Source organism: Eurosta solidaginis, chromosome 5, assembly GCF_040869045.1.
Source record: "Eurosta solidaginis isolate ZX-2024a chromosome 5, ASM4086904v1, whole genome shotgun sequence".
Taxonomy (NCBI): domain Eukaryota; kingdom Metazoa; phylum Arthropoda; class Insecta; order Diptera; family Tephritidae; genus Eurosta; species Eurosta solidaginis.
The window spans coordinates 70,164,255-70,183,357 of NC_090323.1; the positions used below are offsets into that span (position 1 = coordinate 70,164,255).

The 19,103-nt window shown below is 41.5% G+C and overlaps 1 pseudogene; it reads left to right on the forward strand.

Annotated features, from left to right (window-relative positions):
* The first annotated feature begins 14,186 nt into the window (after window positions 1-14,186).
* Window positions 14,187-15,864, forward strand: LOC137251980 (phosphoglucomutase-like; annotated as a pseudogene).
* The last annotated feature ends 3,239 nt before the right edge of the window (window positions 15,865-19,103 follow it).

Sequence of the window (19,103 nt, forward strand, 5' to 3'; positions counted from 1 at the left end):
TTTTAGAGTTTTTTTTAAAAAATTGCTGAATTGGGTGATACAAAGTCCTTGTTAAGGTGACATCGAAATCGCCTGTTTTTATACTCAGAGTGCTTTGCACACAGAGTATATTAACTTTGACTGGCGGCCACCGTGGTGTGATGGTAGCGTGCTCCGCCTATCACACCGTATGCCCTGGGTTCAACTCCCGGGCAAAGCAACATCAAAATTTTAGAAATAAGGTTTTTCAATTAGAAGAAAATTTTTCTAAGCGGGGTCGCCCCTCGGCAGTGTTTGGCAAGCGCTCCGGGTGTATTTCTGCCATGAAAAGCTCTCAGTGAAAACTCGTCTGCCTTGCAGATGCCGTTCGGAGTCGGGATAAAACATGTAGGTCCCATTCGGTCAATTTGTAGGGAAAATCAAGAGGAGCACGACGCAAATTGGAAGAGAAGCTCGGCCTTAGATCTCTTCGGAGGTTATCGCGCCTTACATTTATTTATTTTTATTTATATTAACTTTGATTGGATAACGGTTGGTTGTACAGGTATAAAGGAATGGAGATAGATAGAGACTTCCATATATCATCAGTATCGAAAAAAAATTTTATTGAGCCATATCCGTCCGTCCGTTTGTCCGTTACCACGATAACTAGAGTAAATATTGAGATATCTTCACCAAATACGAAATTTGTCGTTGTTCGGAGAGGACGTGTTTTTTAATCGCGCCCTAATTATGTCTTAATAACTAATAATTTTGCAATGTTTTTGTGCATGATGCATAATAAACTGTTTGAGATATTGACTCTTATAATGTGAATAGTTCGTTGTGATCGCAGTGTGTATAGAAAAAAAAAAACAAACAATTTAGTAATTATATCTATTCAGTTGTGCATGGATTTGTCTATTTATTTAATTAAATATGACTTGCCGTTGTGGGACGAAAGTGGAACGTGCTCAGGCCAAAGTGCAGTGCTCTAATTGTAATAAGCTTTTCCACCTACATTGTGTTGGTATGCAACAGTTTGACTTAGAGTACCTTTTGAGTTCAAATACCCCATTTCTATGCGATGAGTGTAAAGCTGTGCGCCGTTGTTCTCTTCGGTCTCCGCTTAAAAATAATACAACAAGTAATGAGCGCCAATGCAACCAAAACATTGACAATCAATCTCCTGCGCTGTTGATCGATGAGCTCGCTGAAGTTAAAGCTCTTAATTCTAATATTCTGTGTGTGGTTAATGCTGTGAGAGAAGATAATGAATGCCTTCGCAATAAAGTTGAGACTCTTCAAACTGAAATCATTGAACAAGCTCTATGCTTGCTGAAAATAAATCGATTGTGTCGCACTTGCTATTTGAAATCAGTGAAGTGCGTGGTATTGTTAGTGGCCCTTTGGCCAAAGAGAAGGATAGTGGAAAGGAAATAATTGTGTCTGATGGTAATGGTGTACTCAGTGCAGTCAATACTTCTTATTCTGCAGCTGAGACAGCTTCTGTACCAACAACAAATATGCCATACGCCTACGTTGCTGTTTTGTCAACTAGTGTAGTTACTAATACTTCCTCTTCTTATACCTCTTCTTCTGCTTCTACTGGCCAAGAGACAATGCTGCCGTCCCCTCATGTTGCTGCGCCCGCTACTGGTACTCCGACTGCGGCGCCAGTGTTTCCAACCCATATGAGTGCAACTAATTTAGATGAACCATCTACAGGTGCTGATAACCAAAGTGATTGGAACACTGTGCGTAAAAAAAGAGTTCTAATAAAACCAAAAATAAGTCCTCTGGTTCTAGTACAGCAAATTCTTCCCAAAGCGATTTAAATTCAAATCTGTTGCAAGATTCTGGTAACAATGCTGATTCCAGGGCAAATATCAACGCTAGCCCCCAAAAAATGCAAACGCTCGGAAATTAATTAAACCCTTAGTTATTGGGTCGAGCTCCAGTAATGAGTTACGAGCTTTTGTCAGAAGAAAATGGCTCCATATATCTCCCTTTTCTACTTCAGCAACAGCTGACCAGGTAAAAAAATAAATTGCTAGACATACTGGTATGGAAGAAAACTCCATTATTTGCAGTAGTCTTAGCAAGAAAGGTGTGGATCCGAGCTCTTTGAGACACCTTAATTTCAAGTTAGGCGTTAATGCCAACTCATAAGCGATGCTGTTGCCGCCTGAACTATGGCCTGCAAATATTGTTGTGCGCCCGTTTAAATTCAAGCGAAAAAACGACGAAAACCAACCGATGTCCGACGGCAATCGGTTGGGTTAGATGGAGGAAATAATCACCTAAGATTATATATGCAGGATATGGCTGGTGTTAGAACAAAATCCCAGCTGGTGTGGCTATTTAGCTCCCATGAAGAATATGATGTTTTTGTCTTCATTGAGACGTGGCTAAATGAAAACTTTTTCAGCGAGGAATATTTTGATCCTTTGTTATACAATGTTTTTCGCAAAGATAGAAATTCAAACCTTACTGGTTGTGCACGAGGTGGTGGAGTTCTCATTGCGGTACATTCCAAACATCATGCTTCTGAAATCATACTGGAAAATAATAGTGCGCTACTTGACCAGCTATGTGTATGCATTCGAGGCTCATCAGACCCTGTTTTTGTTTGTGCTTCATATATACCGCCCAATAGTAGCTACGACTTATACACTGCACATGTCGATAATATTACGTCACTGGCATTGAACAAAGTTGGTGGTGATCATCTCTGCGTGCTGGGTGATTTTAATCTGGGTAATGTTAGATGGTCACAGACTCTATCAAACTCGGCATTAATAGCATGTGAGGTCATTGGCTCCAGTGAAATATATTTAATAGATAGTTTTTTAAGTATTGATATTAAACAAATTAATCGTTTTTCAAACAGACTAGGTCGTACTTTGGATTTGATATTTTTATCTAATAATCTAAATTTTTCACTTTTTGAATGTTTTTCTCCTATTAAAAAATCCGATTTGCATCATGTTCCATTAGTTCTTGATCTTGAGTTTTATAAATTTGCTGAAGCGAGTACTACCAGCTCTAATTTTTCTTTTAATTTTAAGAGATGTGATTTTTCGAACTTGAACAATCTTTTGCTGGAAATAAATTGGGATAATTTGTTTTGCAGTCTTGATACCACTAAAAGGTTTGAGATATTTAAGTCTACTGTTCTGCAAATTTGTAGAAATGTCATTCCCTTGGCTTCCAAAAGGAAGTACAAGGTGCCCTGGCATAATAGAGCCTTGATGAAACTCCGGAATTTGAAAAATAAATTTTTCCGTAAATTTAAAAGAACTCAAAATTTAACGTTTTTCAACTTGTATAAAGAGTATGATAAGAAATTCGCGTGTCTGGATAAATTCTTACACAGAAATTATATTTTAAATTTTGAGGAATATCTTAAATCTAACCCAAAATCATTTTGGAACTTTGTCAACTCGAAGAAATCAGTTTCGAATATTCCGTCCTCTCTTTTTCTTGCTGAAGAAGTTGTCGATACTCCGGAGGGCGCTGCAAATCTTTTTGCTGAATACTTTGTGAACAATTTCACTTCTGCCTCTGTCAATCATGATAATATTACTTTTAATATTCAGGCTTCTATTGACTTCGGTAATGTAGTACTGTCTAAGGAAGATGTTCTTAATGGGCTTATTCGGCTTAAGACGTCGACGAGTACCGATATCGATGGGTTCTCTGCAATTTTGTTTAAACAATGTGATTCCCTAGTCTATCCACTGTTGTTAATTTTTAATAATTCGTTATCTACAGGTACTTTTATTGATGCGTGGAAAGTAGCGTTCATTACACCTATTTTCAAGAGCGGCAATAAAAATGATATTACTAATTATAGGCCTATTTCAAAACTTTCCATCATTGCGAAGCTCTTTGAATGTATCATCCAAGATAAATTACGTTTCTGTGTAAAGAATTTTGTGTGTCCAGAGCAGCATGGATTTTTTCCAGGACGTTCAACTGTGTCTAATCTGACTATTTTCTCGGATGACTGCCTCACAGCTTTTCAGGCAGGATATCAGGTTGACGCTGTGTATACTGACTTTTCCAAGGCATTCGATTGGGTCTCCCATGCTATTTTGATAAAAAAGTTAGCCTGTTTGGGCTTTCACTCAGTATTTTTGAGTTGGATTGAATCCTACTTATTTAATTGTCGTTGCATGGTTGTAGTTGATGGTGTTAGGTCTCGTCCATTCGTTGCTTCCTCTGGTGTTCCACAAGGTAGTATCCTGGGTCCACTGTTTTTTGTCATGTTTATTAATGATATTCGCTCTTGCTTCTCTAAAGAAAGATTCTTGCTGTATGCAGATGACCTTAAGATATACTTGCCTATTCATAGCCTTCATGATGTGGTATTGTTTCAAAAAGCTTTGGATAAACTTAGTAACTGGTGTAATAATAATCGGTTATCGCTTAACCTAAAAAAGTGCTTTCAAATAACTTTTTCGAAGCGTGTCAATTTGATTGATACCGTGTATCAAATATCAAACTCGCCCCTGTTGCGGGTTAGTGAAATTAAGGACTTGGGAGTAATATTTGACTCGAAGTTTTCGTTTTCAAGTCATATTAATGTGTGCATTGCTAAGTCGCATGCCATGCTAGCTTTTGTTAGGCGTCATAGCTTGGATTTCAGTGACCCGTATACGCTAAAGCTTTCATATTCTGCGTTTGTGCGATCCAAACTTGAGTACGCTTGTTTCATCTGGTCTCCGTATTATTCCTGCCATGTTGCAAGAATTGAACGAATCCAAAAAGTATTCGTACGCTTTGCATTACGCAGTCTGCGCTTCTCGGATCCTATCCCGACTTATAAAGCTCGTTGCTTATTGATTAACTTAAAATCATTGCAGGACAGGAGGACAATTTTATCGCTGTCGTTCGTTTTCGATTTGTTACGTGGGGTTGTTGATTGCCCTGTGCTCTTGGAGAGGATTTTCATTAATATATCGGCTAGAGCTCTTCGTGCTTCTGAGTTTTTTCATATTGGTGTTCTCAGGGCTCTTTATGCGCGGAATGCTCCAATTACTAGAGCCTTAATTGAGCTCAATAGAATTTCTAAATTTTGTGAGATAGATTTTTCTTATTCGAAAGATGGCTTTCTGAGTATTTTAAATACTTTTTATAAGTAGGGTAATTTATATTATTATACATTGTTAACTACTTTACACTTTTATAATTAGCCTATAAGATTCTTTTTTAATTGGCTTAAATAAATAAATAAATAAATTTGGTACACGAGCTTATCTGGACCCAGAATAGATTGGTATTGAAAATGAGCGAAACCGGATGATAACCACGCCCAGTTTTTATATATACAACATTTTGGAAAATACCAAAAACCTGATAATTTAGTAAATAATACACCTAGAAAGTCGAAATTTTACATGTGGACTGACATTGAGACTCTTGATAAAAATTTGAAAAAAAATTTTAAAATGGGCGTGGCACCGCCGACTTGTGGTAAAATTAATTTTACAAATATTATTAATCATAAATCAAAAATGGTTACACCTAACGTAACAAAATTCGGCAGAGAGGTTGCCTTTGTAATATTTGCGGATAAGAGAAAATCGAAATCTAGGTTGCAGTGCCCAGTTAGCGGCACCAGATAGAATTGACTGCCAATTGAAACGGCAGCAGGTTGAGTTCTCCTCTTTATTCAAAAGTTGGTTTCTTTTATACAAGATTTCTATGAGCTAAAATATTTACTTACACTAATACTTACAAACTAAGTATAACACACATATACATTCAATTCAGTTCCCTGGGAACTGCATTCTAAGCATAATTAAAATTGGCTGTGGAATGTGCTACGCAAGCATAAATGAATCATGTTAATAATTTGTCTACAGGTAAGGGCTTGTCGCGAGAAAGCTCTAAACAGTGTCATACCAAGGATCAGGTTACCATATGATGCACGGTGTACAAAATATATGTTTTTACAAATGAATGAGTGTGTCAATAGAATCGCATGCCGTACCAAAGCGAGCCAAAATATACGTATGTACAATTGTATGAATATGTATGTAAGAGTCAATATATTTTAAGACATTCCAAAACGGGTTGAAATATATGTTTGTACAAATGAATGAATAACTTAATGAGTGTTTGTACGCGAATTATCTATGGCTACTCAAGTTAGGTTAATGGTTTGGAATCCGTTGGTGCTTACTTTGCTTGTTGGGTTTTTTTTTTGTTTGTGACATTTAGCTTGATTTCCAATAGTTTACATTTGTTTTTTCGCTTTTGTTTTGTTTTATTATTGTATTTTTCTTTTGCATACAATAGAAATTTTCTTTGTGTTTATAAAGTTAAAGTTGCTATTCTATGAGTTTAAGTCTATTTTTATGTATTACAATTTTCTTATTTTTATTAGTTTGATTTATGTTTTCTATGTTTCTATTTTTTACATAGTTTTTATCGATCTTTTCTACCTTATAGGGAATTAATGTAAAATTATTGTTTTCATCGGTATTTACTACTCTAAAGGATCTAAATGTAAAAATATTTTTCCTATTGATATTTTTTATTCCAAACGGCTCTTTATATCTACTATCTAGCTTTACTAGGTATTATCTAAAATTATGACCTTTCTAAAAGGCGAGCTTATCCTAGATGAATCATTTCTAACTTATATTTATATTTCTAAAAAAAATAATGGAGATTAATGATTTAGTTTTCTTTACTTTCTACTCCACAGGACCCTATATACATGCTATCGACTTATCTGAACTTATAACTAACTTAACCTAACGACGGCTAGTCCGCCGGCTTGGCAGCACGCGCGATGAGTTGCGGATGCCTCGGTCATTCGCCACTTTCCCGTCATGGTTAGAGGCGTGAGCCATGTTTGCCTAGAGCTAGGGATTGCAAAAAAGTAAAAAGATATACATGTTCATATTTCTTGCCATTTATTACAAATTCATTGGAAATTCTATGCTTGTGAATTTTGTATGAAGAAAATTCAATAAAAAAATAACTTATTGTAATGATACAAGATTTTAAACGCACACCTCCATTGTGAATTCATACAAGTGGCGAATTTTCGATAAAGCGTTCACAATAGTGAACAGCGAGTGAGTATTAATATGTAGTCTGATTTTCTGTATACAAGTTTAAAGGAAAAGCTGATTTGAAACAAATGTGCAATTCATGGCACTTCAATTTAATAACGGCGAACACAAGAACAAGAAACCTTTCTTCCATTCTCTGGCCCTTCGCGACCGCCGTTCTCCCTGTCAGCTATGATTTGACACGTAGGTATAGCAATGGAGGGATAGAAAGATTTTTCACTTGTACGAAGTCACAATGCACACCTCTTGCGACTGTGTACAGCAGAAATTCAATAAACAAAAAAATAAAAAAAAAGGATAAAAGGTGTAAAAATTCCTGTATTTCGGTCGTTACCGAACATTTTCATGTTAGGCCTTGGTTGTGCCCGAGAGTACCCAACCGAAGATGGTACTCTGAGCCAGCAAAGGGCCAAACGTGGTGGGCAGAACCCCTGGTAATATTATCTCCGCATATACATCTGTTCCTAGGATGAGGAGGATCGGTGCGGATGCATGGAACTGCGGATCCGCAAGACGGAGATGTGCGTACGGGGCTGCGATAGCGCTGTCGATGCTGGTCGTGGGTGTCATGTGACGAAAATTGGATACGACCGCAGCATGGGTCGCAATCCTTTTGTTCTGTCCGTGTCTTCCTCGGATACGCAGCAGACATCCTGTTTGCCCGCCAATGCTGCTGGTAGGAAGTTGGAGCTCCTGGGCGAGCTCATCCGCAATCACTGTGGTGGGGGAGCATCCATCGATTAAGGCGCGAATGAGGTGTAGCCGCCCCCTGCTTCTATTTTCACGACCGCGGTGGGGGTGATCGCTACCGTCGGTATCATGGTGGCGGTGGCAGCTGAATGCGGGGCTAGGAGCCCTGCCCGGAAGGCGGACACGGTGGTGAGCTGCAGCGAGTTGGATCCGTGACTGCGATCTCGTGGTTGATGATGGGTGGGAAGTCGTTGTTGCAGGGAAAGAGGCCTTGTCTCCGCTCTGCGGTCGCGCGGTTGTTGTCTACGTTGAGGGTCCTTGGTTTGCCGGCGAAGAGACCGAGTCTCCGCTCGGCCGTTACGAATATGGCGCTGGACTGTCCATGTGTTGTGTGAGCCGCTTCCTTTCATGCTGCAAAAGTGGTCGAAACGATTTGGCTGCTGGTGTTGTGTTCGGGCGAAGAGACCGAGTCTCCGCTCCGGTTCGGTGGATTCGAGCTGGACGAAGAGGCCCAGTCTCCGTTCCAGCATCTAACGCATATAACGATATGGAGTCGTCAATCCGCTCACGGGGTGATTCCAGCTCCTCCTCAACTTGTACACTCCATGGCTTGGAGCGGGCTTCGTGGAGTAGCTGTTCCTCTTCATCAATCGAGGAGATGTGAAGCATCGTGTGATGTTTTTCGCCGCATTTTTTACATTGGCCTTGGCTTGGGCACGCGTTAGAGCGGTGGTCTAGAGCCAAGCAATTTCCACAGCAGCTTCCGCGGATCGCTAAGTAAAGACGCTCCTCGGGTTTTTTGGCCCGAAAGATGGGGCACAGGCGTATGGGATGTTGCTTAAAACAAGCGCGACATTCCGACGTATAACGCATGACGTTCTTGGCAGCGTTTCGTTGCATAGCGGCAAAGCGACCCATTTTTCTGAAAGAAATGCAATATGTTTGACTGCGTCGAGTCATTCTCGAAAATGCGGGGGCGAGTGGTCCCTAATTGTATTATTGGGGATTTGGGACATTTTATTAGCGCGTGCATAAGGGGAAACGCCCGAGGACGACATCGAAATACATGGTTTTTGCGATGCATCGGAAAAGGCATATGCAGCACAATGTTCGGCCTGGGTGCGTCTGAAACCGGCAGTGGGTGGGCGCACACGGGTCGATCTCGGGTTGATAGTGCACTCGAAAGAAATACGAGAAAGAAAACACCAAGAGGAATTCCTCGTTATAATAATGTATTTAATTGAATTGAAGGGAAATGTACAATGTTAAGATGACAAGGGTTATTTTACCTGTGTAACAAAGTACAGCGTTGATCCTTGGACGATGCGTATCGGTAGGCGGTTGATCGAAAAAGAAAGGCCGGTTGTGCCGTTGATGACAACCGCTAAGCCGCGAAAAGGTCCTCTGGTATTGAGGAGGGGAAAAACCACACACACAACCACCCTTACGTATAAGTGCATGGGTGCTGACAACCTGCACACACACATGCAGGTGTACGCAACGCATGCATGTGCATGCATGCACACAAATGCGGCATGAGTGTGGGTGGCTGGAAATATTATTAAAACATTAGGGAGGGGCGCCGTCAATCAAGTGAAAGTTAGGCATTGGGCCTAAACATGCCGCCCCCCTTGCGGTACGCAACCTCACAGTCCTCCAAGGATCACCGACCGTAAAGAAGAGGGGAAAAAATAAAAAACTTATAACTAACTTAACCTAACGACGGCCAGTCCGCCGGCTTGGCAGCACGCACGATGAGTTGCGTAGTGTGCGAGCTTGGTTGCGGATGCCTCGGTCATTCGCCACTTTCCCGTCATGGTTAGAAGCCTGAGCCATGTTTGCCTAGAGCTAGGGATTGCAAAAAAGTAAAAAGATATATATGTTCATATTTCTTGCCGTTTATTACAAATTCATTGGAAATGAACAAGCATAGAATTTTGTATGAAGAAAATTCAATAAAAAATAACTTATTGTAATGATACAGGATTTTAAACGCACACCTCCATTGTGAATTCATACAAGTGGCGAATTTTTGATAAAACGTTCACAATAGTGAACAGCGAGTGAGTATTAATCTGTAGTCTGATTTTCTGTATACAAATTTAAAGGAAAAGCTGATTTGAAACAAATGCGCAATTCATGGCACTTCAATTTAATAACGGCGAACACAAGAAAAAGAAACCTTTCTTCCATTCTCTGGCCCTTCGCGACAGCCGTCCTCCCTGTCAGCTATGATTTGACACGTAGGTATGGCAATGGAGGGATAGAAAGATTTTTCACTTGTACGAAGTCACAATGCACACCTCTTGCGACTGTGTACAACAGAAATTCAATAAAAAATAAATAAAAAAAAGGATAAAAAGTGTAAAAATTCCTGTATTTCGGTCGTTCCCGAACATTTTCATGTTAGGCCTTGGTTGTGCCCGAGAGTACCCAACCGAAGATGGTACTCTGAGCCAGCAAAGGGCCAAACGTGGTGGGCAGAATCCCTGGTAATATTATCTCCGCATATACATCTGTTCCTAGGATGAGGCGGATCGGCGCGGATGCATGGAACTGCGGATCCGCAAGACGGAGATGTGCGTACGGGGCTGCGATAGCGCTGTCGATGCTGGTCGTGGGTGTCATGTGCCGAAAATTGGATACGACCGCAGCATGGGTCGCAATCCTTTTGTTCTGTCCGTGTCTTCCTCGGATACGCAGCAGACATCCTGCTTGCCCGCCAATGCTGCTGGTAGGAAGTTGGAGCTCCTGGGCGAGCTCATCCGCAATCACTGTGGTGGGGGAGCATCCATCGATTAAGGCGCGAATGAGGTGTAGCCGCCCCCCTGCTTCTATTTTCACGACCGCGGTGGGGGTGATCGCTACCGTCGGTATCATGGTGGCGGTGGCAGCTGAATGCGGGGCTAGGAGCCCTGCCCGGAAGGCGGACACGGTGGTGAGCTGCAGCGAGTTGGATCCGTGACTGCGATCTCGTGGTTGATGATGGGTGTGATGTCGTTGTTGCAGGCGAAGAGGCCTTGTCTCCGCTCTGCGGTCGCGCGCTTGTTGTCTACGTTGAGGGTCCTTGGTTTGCCGGCGGAGAGACCGAGTCTCCGCTCGGCCGTTACGAATATGGCGCTGGACTGTCGATGTGTTGTGTGAGCCGCTTCCTTTCATGCTGCAAAAGTGGTCGAAACGATTTGGCTGCTGGTGTTGTGTTCGGGCGAAGAGACCGAGCCTCCGCTCCGGTTCGGTGGATTCGAGCTGGACGAAGAGGCCCAGTCTCCGTTCCAGCATCGGACGCATATAACGATATGGAGTCGTCAATCCGCTCGCGGGGCGATTCCAGCTCCTCCTCAACTTGTACACTCCATGGCTTGGAGCGGGCTTCGTGGAGTAGCTGTTCCTCTTCATCAATCGAGGAGATGTGAAGCATCGTGTGATGTTTTTCGCCGCCTTTTTTACATCGGCCTTGGCTTGGGCACGCGTTAGAGCGGTGGTCTAGAGCCAAGCAATTTCCACAGCAGCTCCCGCGGATCGCTAAGTAAAGACGCTCCTCGGGTTTTTTGGCCCGAAAGATGGGGCACAGGCGTATGGGATGTTGCTTAAAACAAGCGCGGCATTCCGACGTATAACGCATGACGTTCTTGGCAGCGTTTCGTTGCATAGCGGCAAAGCGACCCATTTTTCGGAAAGAAATGCAATATGTTTGACTGGGTCGAGTCATTCTCGAAAATGCGGGGGCGAGTGGTCCCTAATTTTATTATTGGGGATTTGGGACATTTTATTAGCGCGCGCATAAGGGGAAACATCTGTCGCTGCATAAAAAAAATATTCATATGTGGCGTGCATTATGTGCATGGCCTCTTTCCCCGCACGTTATGTGCCTGGGTCTTTAGTGCCTTATTTTGTTTATTTTGTGTCACCCGGTAGCGTTTTAGTTGGCCACGGGCACACTAGTGCTGCAGAAAATGAGCATTTACGATTTTCGGTTCGCACATTCTGGTACCGAACCGGGTAGAAAGTGTATAGAGTGGGTTCTTTTGAGTCGCTGTTATTTGTGTTGTTGGTGCTAAAAACCAACAACTTTCCTGCCCGCCACAAAAAAAAAACATTTGGACAGCAAATTGTATGCTATGTAAGGAAAAAATAAAAAAAAAATCTTCGTTTTGGACGAAGAGAAGAATTTGTAGAATGACTCATTTTTTTTTTTTTTTTTGTATTGCCCATCACTTATTTCTTCAACTTTTCCCCAAGTACGCTTGTAGTCCTGTTTTATTGATGGCCTTTAGCAAAAGGCACGGTTCCAGAAGGGTAGTTGGCTCCGATACCGATTTGCCAGAAACGGGTTTTTGGGTACCCGTTTGCCTCTTTTTATGCATCCCTAATATAGTGTACATTTAAACTCGGCATGTATATGTACATACGTTGGTATAAGTATATGGACAGTCAGTGCACGGACTTTACCGCATTGGTAGGTTTACTAACTTTTCTGGCCCATTTTCATTTTCTACTACTACTACCACCGAGGCCCAAAATCTACCAATATTTCAGCATTGTCGCATTGGGAACAAATACTGTGATCATCTTGTCATGTAATGAATTGCTGAGCACAACCAACTAATATTAGGCGGTTACAGTAACCACCCCAACGAAATTTGAACAGAGTTGTGCCGAAATTCAAAACGGAAATGGCGGCGTGGGTTTTGTTTATGAAATGACTGTAGTAACTGAGCACGCAAATAATTTTTCGGCGCTATTGTCACTTTCATTTTTTTTTTTGTGTGTGTGAATACTTCTCAGAATAATATGCCGAAATCGGTTATTTTGTGGAAATATTTTTGGTTCATTGGAGAATTGTTGTGGTAGTTAGACGTTTTGGTATGTAATTTATTTTGTGATTTGTTTGTTTTACAATGAATTGGGAATTTTTGTGACAAATATAAACCGTAGTTATCGTTGTCATGAAACTTCTACTACCATTTTTCGTCTCCCAACATTTTGCCTTTAAAAAGGTCCGTGCACTGGTAAATATTTACTAGCAGCAAAGACAAACATATTGTGCACATTCATACACACCCGTGTATGGAATGTAAAATTCCTATGAATTGAAACAACGGGAAGTGTATCAAGTGATTTTCCGTTCTTTCGTTTCATTTCTTACTACGGCGTGGCCTTATATACACTTCGTCTAAAGAACGCACTGTAAAAATGTGGCGTGCAAGTGATGGAGTGCTTTATCGAACCTTTTCCGGACATGCACATTGGGTGAATAATATTGCTCGGAATACAGATTATGTACTGCGTACGGGACCTTTCCATCCAGTCACCGATCGTAACCTTAAATATTCCAAAGGTGCAGGAGATGGCATTGCAAAGATTCAAGAAATAGCTTGGTCTGCTGATTCACGTTTAATTGTTAGTGGTAGTAAAGATTCAACGTTAAAAGTTTGGAGCGTTCAAACGAAAAAATTGTCACAAGAACTGCCAGGGCATGCAGATGTAAAACTGTGGGCTTACCCATGCCGATACGTAATAAGAGGACATAATCCTCAAAAATGTCAACTCGAAACGCACAATGCAAGCGAATAATTTTCCACAGTACCTACGTATATGAATGTAGGTATATTTGTATATTATTTAAACATTACTATATAAATATCAAAATTTTAGAAATAAGATTTTTCAATTAGAAGACAATTTTTCTAAGCGGGGTCGCCCCTCGGCAGTGTCTGGCAAGCGCTCCGATTGTATTTCTGCCATGAAAAGCTCTCAGTGAAAACTCATCTGCCTTGCAGATGCCGTTCGGAGTCGGCATAAAACATGTAGGTCCCGTCCGGCCAATTTGTAGGGAAAAATCAAGAGGAGCACGACGCAAATTGGAAGAGAAGCTCGGCCTTAGATCTCTTCGGAGGTTATCGCGCCTTACATTTATTTTTTTTTTTTTTTATATAAATATCGATATATATTAATATACATATATAACAGCACTATTTTTCATAGATGTGCTTACTATCATGATATACCTACATATATTATTTCTGATTGATGTTTTTATGTACGGGTCCCTTTTTTGTTCTTATTTGAAATCCAAAATCTATCAATAGAGTTTTGGTCAGAGACACCGTCGATTGCACACGTTTGCGCTTTGTTCTTAAATTCGATTTACAAGTCCCTAATACACTACTTGATTCATGATGGTTAGGGAGAACAAAGCTGCTTGGAAAGCTTAATATTTCCTGAAAGTTGTTGAACTTTTTGATGAATATCCGAAACGTTTTATTGTCGGCGCTGACACTGTTGACTCTCAAAACAGATGCAAAACATCCGTACCAGTTTGCGTGGCATGGGCGTTGTACTCATGGGTAATTGTCAGAATTTGAGTATAGCGAACGTTAGTAGATCTTTATCATACAATCATTTTGCTTTTAATTAAATTATGGAATTGTAAATTCCTCGAAAATGCAAAATATTACTGTAGCCACGACAAAGCCATATGAGGGCCAGAAACCCGGCACCAGTGGATTACGCAAAAAGGTAAAAGTATTCACGCAACAAAATTACACTGAAAACTGTGCAATGTATTTTGGATGCGAATGGTGCAGCATTAAATGGAGCTCTACTTGTTGTTGGTGGTGATGGGCGCTACTATTGTAAGGAAGCAGCAGAGCTTATTATACGTATGTGTGCTGCCAATGGAGTTGCAAAGTTACTGGTTGGGCAAAATGGTATACTGTCTACTCCGGCAGTTTCAAGTTTGATACGTCAGTATAAGGCCCTCGGTGGAATTGTGCTCACCGCATCTCATAACCCTGGTGGTCCCGAAAATGATTTCGGTATCAAATTCAATTGCGAAAATGGTGGACCCGCCCCAGATGCAGTAACCAATAACATCTACCAACTATCCACTGCAATTAAAGAGTACAAAATTGTCAATGGTTTAGAGATTGAAATTAATAAAATAGGTACAAACAAATATGAAGTGAATGGCAAGCCGTTCGTTGTTGATGTTATCGATTTAGTGGCAAATTATGTGTCACATATGAAAGAGATTTTCGATTTTGAAAAACTGCGTGATTTGGTTAGTGGCAAAACTACTGGAAAACCGCTTAAAATGCGTATCGACTCATTAAACGGCGTAACAGATTCATATGTACGTGAAATCTTTTTGAATTGTTTGGGTGCCGCAGAGAGTTGTGTAGTACATACAACACCACTACCTGATTTTGGAGGCCTACATCCTGATCCGAATTTAACCTACGCCAAGGATTTAGTACAAGCTGTGGCACAGGGTGATTACGATATTGGCTCTGCATTCGGTGGCGATGGCGACCGCAACATGATAATTGGTCACCGTGCATTCTTTGTTACACCAAGCGACTCATTGGCAGTAATTGTAAATAATTTAGAATGTATACCATATTTTAAGAAGAATGGTATACAAGGCTTCGCCAGAAGTATGCCAACTGCATCAGCGGTTGATTTGGTTGGTAAGAAGTTGGTTAAAGAGGTATTTGAAGTGCCTACCTGTTGGAAATACTTTGGTAATCTTATGGATGCAGGACGTTTATGTTTATGTGGGGAAGAGAGTTTCGGTACCGGTTCAAATCATATAAGCGAAAAGGATGGCATCTGGGCTGTTTTGGCTTGGCTATCTGTTATGCAGCACACCGGCAAAGGAATCGAAGATATCCTCAAAGTGCATTGGGCAACCTATGGGCGCAACTATTTTACACGTTACGATTATGAGGAATGTGAATTGGAACCGTGTAATGAAATGATTGCAACTATGGAGAAGAATATAACAAATCCAGAATTTGTAGGCAAGAGCTTTATAAGCGATGGCACAACTTATAAAGTTAAGGTTGCAGATAATTTTAGTTATACTGATCCAGTAGACAGATCTGTTGCTACGAAGCAGGGTTTACGTATTGTTTTTGAGGATGGCAGTCGCATTATATTCCGGTTCAGTGGCACAGGCAGTTCTGGGGCTACTGTACGTTTATACATTGACTCTTATGAGAAGAATAATGTACTTGGTTTGGCTAGCGAAATGCTTAAACCATTGATTGATATTGCTTTAGAAATTTCTCAGCTGTCGAAATTTACTGGACGCAATGCCCCTACTGTTATCACATAGGGATTTTATGCGAGTTTGTTTTGCACTTTATACAGTTTTTGAAACTTTATTTATACTCAAACCAAAAACCACTGCGAACACTTTGACCAAATTATGTATGTATATCTGATGCCCCTTTTATTTTAATTGCATTTGTAAAAAAAAGTTTTATTAATATAAAATTTAATGTTTGTGTTTTATATAAGCATGAATATGTTGTTTTACAAATATAATACCAATTTCACGCGGAGCGATAATGAAATAATTATCAAAGTTTTCTACATTAAAGCCCTATCGAACTCAATCTTCGATACAAAATACAAATTTTCAACTGTCTCATTATTGCTTTATTGAATGCCTAATCGAGTGAAACATCGGTTTTGCTTGGTGCTTTCGCCTTCAATGTAGCCAATTACAAGGAAAAAAAATTATACGAACAATAGAACACCACGAACAAAAAAAACTCAGAATTTCATTTTTTCTGCAGTTGCTGGAAATGAAGATACCTCCTTTTCGAAAGGAGGCACGTATTGGTTAGGTGCAACCTCTATGGGTAGTTGCGCATGGATTTTTATTTGATTGTATTTATAGTTAAGAAGGAAACGGTTGGTTTCCATTTTAACTATTTTTTAATAGCTATTTCAATACATATGTACATTGATACATTTTTGTTGGCCTCGCGCCTTTGGCCGAGTGTGTAGGTGTTCTGTCATCCTCGCTCGGGGTGAGCGGGTGAAGTTGGGTTGATTTTGAAAATTAAAAATAAGTGTTTTGTGGCAGATGGGGATCTGCATTAGGGTGGTTGATTGGCCTCGGTGGGCGAGCGCTGGGTTTTGAAATTTTAAAAATTTAAAAAGATTATGGGCCGAGTGCCTTGGTTTTCTGTGGCAGACCAAGGGTCTGCGTAAAAGCTTTCCTGGTATACTCGTTATGGAATAACGAGTGAGTGGGGAGATTTCTGGTGTCCTCGCTCGGGGTGAGCGAGTGAATTTGTGGGATATTTTTTGAAAGGCGGGATGTGGAGGAACGGGGGGATTGTTAAGAGAGGCTCTTGGTCCTCTCACAATCTATCTCCGTGGGAAGAAGGATCAGTTTGACCAAAGGTCGTCTGACTTGACCCTTCTCGGTTATGAGGTCGACTACACGTACTCGGTTATCTTCGCCGGGGTGTACGTTGATGACTATACCTAACCTTCATTCGTTGGGAGATAAGTTGTCCTCTTTGATGACAACTAGATCATCCACTTTAAGATTTTGCTTTGACTGTTTCCACTTCACTCGTTTTTGAAGTTCGGAAAGGTATTCGGTTTTCCAACGACGGCAGAAGGTTTGATGGAGGGCCTTGAGCTACTGCCATCTGTTTATTATGGAGGCCGGGCTTTCGTTCACATCCGGTTCTGGCGGCGCCAGAAGATGGCTGCCCGTTAGGAAATGTCCTGGGGTTAGTGGTTCCAGGTCCGTTGGGTCATTCGACCCTGGACTGAGAGCGCGCGTGTTGAGGCACGCCTCAATCCTGCACAAAAGGGTTTGGAACTCCTCTATGGTGTACTTATGGGGAGACGCGATCCTTTTGAAGTGGCTTTTGAAGCTCTTCACTCCCGCCTCCCATAAGCCGCCCATATGTGGAGCTCCAGCGGGAATAAAATGCCAAGTTAATGCTTGATGGCTATACTTGGAGACTGTTTTGTCTCGGCTTTCTGCCAGGAAGGCTTTGAATTCCGATCGTAGAAATCTGGAGGCTCCGACAAAGTTCGTACCATTGTCGGAGTAGATGTTCTGCGGACATCCTCTTCTCGCGATAAAACGCGAAAAGACCGCGAGGAAGCCTGGGGTACTAAGGTCACTAGTGGCTTCTAAGTGGATGGCCTTAGTGGAAAAACAGACGAAAAGGCATACGTAGCCTTTTGACAGTCGACATTCCCTACCGCGGTAGCTTTTGATGTCGAAAGGCCCTGCAAAGTCTACCCCGGTATTGGTGAACGCGCGGGTAAAAGTAGTCCGCTCGCAGGGAAGGGTCCCCATAAGTTGGGACTGTGCCTGCTTTCGGTGAATAATGCAGGTTTTGCAATTGTGAATGACGGCTCTGATCATGGTCTTGACGGAGCATGAGCTGGTTCTCGCCATGAAGGGAGTCATGATGAGCCATCATAACTGTAAGGCGAGACAGCCTACAATTGTAAGGCAAGATGATCGGATGACGCTCGTTGTATGACATGTCTTTTGATGCCCCTAGACGCCCCCCTGTTCTAATAATATCATCTTTGTCGATATATGGGTTTAGGGACAGTATTTCACTCTTTCGATCGATAGGTTCCCTATTTTTCAATTTTAAATATTCTGTCCCGTAAAATTGTTTCTGACAGACTCGTATTAATACTTGAGTCGTTGCCTTCATCTCATCGGCTGAGATTATACACGACCTTTCGTGGAACATTGCTTTAGTTTTTGGGTGAGTTCGTTTATAAAATCTCCTAACATAGGATGGAACCTTTAAAGCCCTGGGTAAATTTGAAAAACGGTCGAGAATATCTACCTGATCTACCCTTGTCGTGGCATATGTTTGTGCCCTCTTCTCCTCAACAGACGTTTTGTATTCGGTCTCTTGGGCTGGCCAGTGGGAATTGTCTTCTTGCAGCCAAGAAGGTCCCTGCCACCACAACGAATTGTTGACCAACTCTGATGCAAGTATTTCTCTGCTTCCTAGATCCGCTGGATTAGATTCCGAGTCCACGTGAAGCCAGTCCTTTCCACCGACCATATCGATGATCTTAGTGATTCGGTGAGCGACGAAGGTTGACCAGGAACAGGGCGGCTTTCTTATCCATGCAAGTACGATGGTTGAATCCGTCCAGAGGTGAACTTTCGCTGGCCCCAAATGAATGTTTCGGAATATTGATTCCATAATTTCTGCGAGCAGCACGGCGCCGCATAGTTCTAAACGTGGTAGCGAGATGGTTTTCACTGGAGCTACTCTGGTTTTCGCTAAAAGTAAGTGTATGAAAACCTGATCGTTTCTTTTCACGCGCATGTATATCGCTGCCGCATATGCTTTCTCGGAAGCGTCACAGAAGCCGTGGATTTCTATGTCGTATTCCGGTGAAAAATTTACCCACCGCGGTATCCTAATGTTATCTATTTCGCTATAGTGTTGGGTGAAATTTTCCCACCGTTCTAAGGTAGTTGGGGAGAGAGGTTCATCCCACCCAGTGCCCTCTAGCCAGATGTTCTGCATTAGTATTTTTGCTACTATGACCATTGGT